This window comes from Limulus polyphemus, unplaced genomic scaffold, assembly GCF_000517525.1.
Source record: "Limulus polyphemus unplaced genomic scaffold, Limulus_polyphemus-2.1.2 Scaffold1715, whole genome shotgun sequence".
Taxonomy (NCBI): Eukaryota; Metazoa; Arthropoda; class Merostomata; order Xiphosura; family Limulidae; genus Limulus; species Limulus polyphemus.
Genome location: NW_013667325.1, coordinates 144,625 through 149,218, shown reverse-complemented (window position 1 = coordinate 149,218; position 4,594 = coordinate 144,625).

The window sequence follows — 4,594 nt, the reverse complement described above, 5'->3', positions numbered from 1 at the left end:
AGACTTGTGTCGTTAAAGTTTCGTTGGAACGAAGTTACGGAAAAATCAATTAACAAACGGAGACGTAACAATATCATTAAATAGTTGGTCCACTATATAATATGGAATAATAATTTTGGCACAAGTGGTGGCATTCACACCTTAATTATTTTAGGTCACATAATTGGCAGTCTGAAAGGACATAAAAAAACATAATTCAATTCATCTTTGTTCCAAGAAAACATAAATCAGATTGAAATTAAAACTAAAGAAATTATGAACAAAATTAGAATCTATAGGAAAGAAAAACTTCATTTAAGCCAGATGACTGTAGGGCTCCCAGATTGCAAATTAATCTATTTTTCCTGTCGTTCTCTTTTGTGAATGTCTGTTGGAACTCTAATAAGTCCCAGAATAGAAAATCCTCAACCGCATGGTTGTTGATGGTGAAATGTTTGTTTATAGGTGTATCTTGGTTTCCTAGTTTAATATTGTTATGACAGCGGAAGTCACGTGACGCTGCTGGTGTGTTTGGCGCTGGTAGCTTGCGTGAAATTTCTCCAATGATCATGAAGGCCCGAGTGCATTCTAGACGCCTTCTTTTTATTATATAAGGCTGGCGAGAAAAATCAGCGGGATTGATTGGGGAGATAAATAAAAATTGAGTCAACCGAACAGTAGTGACGGTGAGCCGTAAATTGTGTGTGTTTTGCAGATGCATAGAGTGACGTTATCGAGCTTGTGAATCACTGTGATTACAGCGTGTATTATAAAAGTTGTTAAATTTAAAGTGACTGGGGAAATTCTGTGTATTTCTAAATTTGTATCGAGAAAGAATAAACTAGTTTTAATCAAGAAGGAACTTGTATAGCTGAAGTTCCTCGGAAAGAATTTGTACCGGAAATTAACAAACAAGCAGATCCGTAACAATATGGTTTATATCAGACATCACCAATGTACCCCCAGGGGTACATTTGCACTTCTCAGGGGGTACATAGGGGTCTGAGAATATACCATGGTTTACACTTTACATGGTGTTTTAATCTACAGTCAGACAAACCAGGATTTTTTTTAGGTTTTTGTCATGTCTGTAAAAAATAATGGGCATTGAAAATAGAGTTAGTGGTAGGGTATTCAGTAAGTATTGTTTAATTGTTTAGTATAATATCTTTGATCTTCTTATTGGTTGGATGGTATGTTAGCACAAGAGGAATACGATCAGTGTGTTCTTTCTTGATAGGGTTGAGTGGATACATGTTGAGTGCTTCTGGATACATGAGCTAGCTATGGTAGCTGCATCGTGGATGAGAGAATCAGGGTAAGTGTCTTTTAGAAATGAAAGTTTTCATGTCTTTGGTTTGAATTTATAATCATTATTATTACTACCTATTTTGCATAGTTGTAGAAATTGTGAGTATGGTATTGACTTTTTTTTAGTGTACGGGTGGGAAGATTCGAAATGTAGGTACATAAGTGAATGTGTTTCTTTGTAATGTATACTAGTGATCAGATGGTCGCCTTCTTTGTATATCCTAATGATGAGAAAGGGGAGTGTTGAGTCGGATATTTCCCAAGTAAATTCTAAAGAAGAGTGGAAAGAGGAAAGAAAGTGTAGAAAAGTTTCTAAATTTGATTTTGGCAGACATGCAATCCCTAGTGTGTCATCAATGTAGTGTCGTAACATTATGGGTACTGATCCATTGTATTGATTAAACATATGAATTTCGATGTATCCAACAAAGAAGTTGGCAAAGGTGGAGCCCATTTTAGTTCCCATAGCGACCTCTCAGATATGTTTATAATAGTTACCATTAAAAGTAAAGGTGTTAAGTCTGAATACAAGTTCGGATAAACGTAGAGATATGTGTTGGAGAGTCCAGTATGGGTTTTTGGTATAAGAAGTATTTTAGAGCAATTAAACACTTACTCTGTAACCCACTTACTGTGTACAATGATTTCATATCCATGGTGAAGATGTAGTGTTCCTTTCCAGTTAAATGTGTTCTTGATTAAAGTAATCACATGAGTGGTGTCCTTTATGTGTGTTGGTAAGTTCATAATGATAAAACTTCATCATGGTAACTAGAAAATTGCTCTGTAGAACAACTACATGCGGAAACAACAGGTATCCTTCCGTGTGAATTTTAAGGAGAAGATAGAAAGTGGGAGTTCTAAGTTCATTTACGATGAGATTCTTGGTTGTATTGGGTAATTCGTCAGCATCGATCATTTTTTCAATTGTTGATGTTATTAGGTTGTTGAAGTCAGTAATCGGGTTTTACTGAAGAGGAGTGCAGAAAGTACTGTTATTAAGTTGTCTCAAAGCTTCAGTTATATATAAATCCTTCCGCCAAACTACGATGGCCCCACCTTTGTCTGTTGGTTTTATAACAATGTTGTCTCTCTCTTACAAACTATTTAAAATGATATGTTCGTCGTGAGAGACATTTTTATATTTAGTCTTCACGTTTAAATTAAATTTATTGAATTCATTTCTACACTTACGAATGAAGTAATCAAGTGGAAGGTAGCGTCCACGAGAAGTGTTTAGGAGAAATTATAGAGAAGGGGTCACAGGGATGGGTAATTTTAGAATAATATGTTTTCGAGATTTTGGAAAAATGGGTTTTCGGTTCTAAGCTTGCGAAAAAAACTTCGATGTCTTCTATTGCACAAAAGGTGTCGATGCTACTTTTGATAGGGACAAACTTAAGTCCTTTATTTAGGGTATTCAGTTCACTGGGCGAGAGTTCAAAATCACTAGAAATTATGAAAACCTGGATGATTTCATAAATTTTTGAATTATTAGAAGTGGAAGTAGTAATTCCTGGAGTGTTGGCTTCAATTGGAGGGATAGTTGTTCTATTGGATGTGGGCATTTCTAAGACCTCCCTTGTAAAATTAAAAGGTTCGTGTTTCAAATTGTTAGGGGAACACCTGAATCTTGGAAGTGTATATTCATGTGTAGGAAACGTCATGATAGTGCTACGACAGCGGAAGTCACGAATAATTCAGTATTTGCTAGACGCCCTCTATTCCTGTATATAAGCGAGCCAGGTAAAGCAAGAGAATTAATCGGATAATTAATTGCAGACAGGCAGAGACAGACAATTGATTCAAGCGCAGTAGTGACCGTAAGTAAAATGCGTGAATCATTATGAATTATAGCGTGTGTTTAAGTTAAAGTGACTGTGGAAATTAAGTGTATTGCAAAGTTGAATTGAGAAAGAATAAACTAGTTTTAGTTAAGAAGGGACTTGTATCGCAGAAGACACTTGGAAAGAATTTATACTGGAAATTAACAAACGAACAGAGACGCAACAATACATTGGACAAACAGGCCACCAAATCGGCGATCGAGCAGAAGAACATCTAAATCATATTAAAACTAGGGAACCAATATACACCTATAGGCAAACATTACATCATCAACAACCATACATTTGAGGACTTTTCTATTCTGAGACTTATTAGCGCTCCATTAATCAGCATAAAAAGAAGCTTAAAGCTATTTCATCAGTTAATTAAGTTTTATGTCCTAAAAGGAAAATATGTTAATATAATTTACTCTTTTATTTTTTAACCAAGTATTTTAAGATTTTCAGTGATATAATAAATTGCCAAAAATATTATTGTTACGTATCTGCTTGTTTGTTAATTTCCGGTATAAATTCTTTCCGAGGAACTTCAGCGATACAAGTCCTTTCTTAATTAAACCTGTTTATCTTTTTCTCGATATAACTTTGTAATACACAGAATTTCCAATCAGTAAGCTAAACTTAACTACTCTTATAACACACGCTATAAATCACAGTGATTCACACACTTTGCTTACGGTGCCTACTGTTTGCTTGACTCAGTTACCTATAACTTCAATTTATCTATCTCTGCCATTGCACTGGTTTTTCTCACCAGGCTTATATACTAAAAAAGAGGGCACCTCGAACAAACTCGGGCCTTCCCGATAATTCATGATCCTTTGAGAAACTCCAGCGCGCATGCCCTAGCATCACGCAACTTCCGCTGTCATAACACTGCCCCTTCTTTAGTATCATTCGTCCCGACCAATAGCCACTTACATTAAACCAATAGATAATTAACAATAACGTAATTAAATGTACAGAATTTACAAACACAAAATTAAAATACAACAAAGTCGCCTAATTTTACAGGACGTCTCTTCTTCCGTACTGGACTCCGTCTCATTGGCTTCTGCTTCACGTGTGGTTCATCTGTTAGATAAGGAAATGTCCCATTATCGGTAGCAGTCACATCAGTCGTAGTAACTGCATTAACGGCTTCACTGTTTTCCTTCTCAAAACCTGGTAGAGTTTCTTCTTCGACACTGGCTTTTTCAGGTGACACGTCTTCTGCAGCGTCATTTGTTCCATTGTTCACTTCGTCCCAACTGAAATGACCTGGACCATGATAATGACAAAGCCTATTGGCATGCACCACGTTTGGCTTACCTCGCCGACCACATTTTATTCGGAAAGTCACGTCTGAGAGACGATCCCATGGAGAAGATAACTTAGGAAACTTCCCCTTTTGTCTTCCTGGGATTATACAACCATACCTTGTCTCCTGGTACAAAGCTGACTTCAGTCGACTTCTT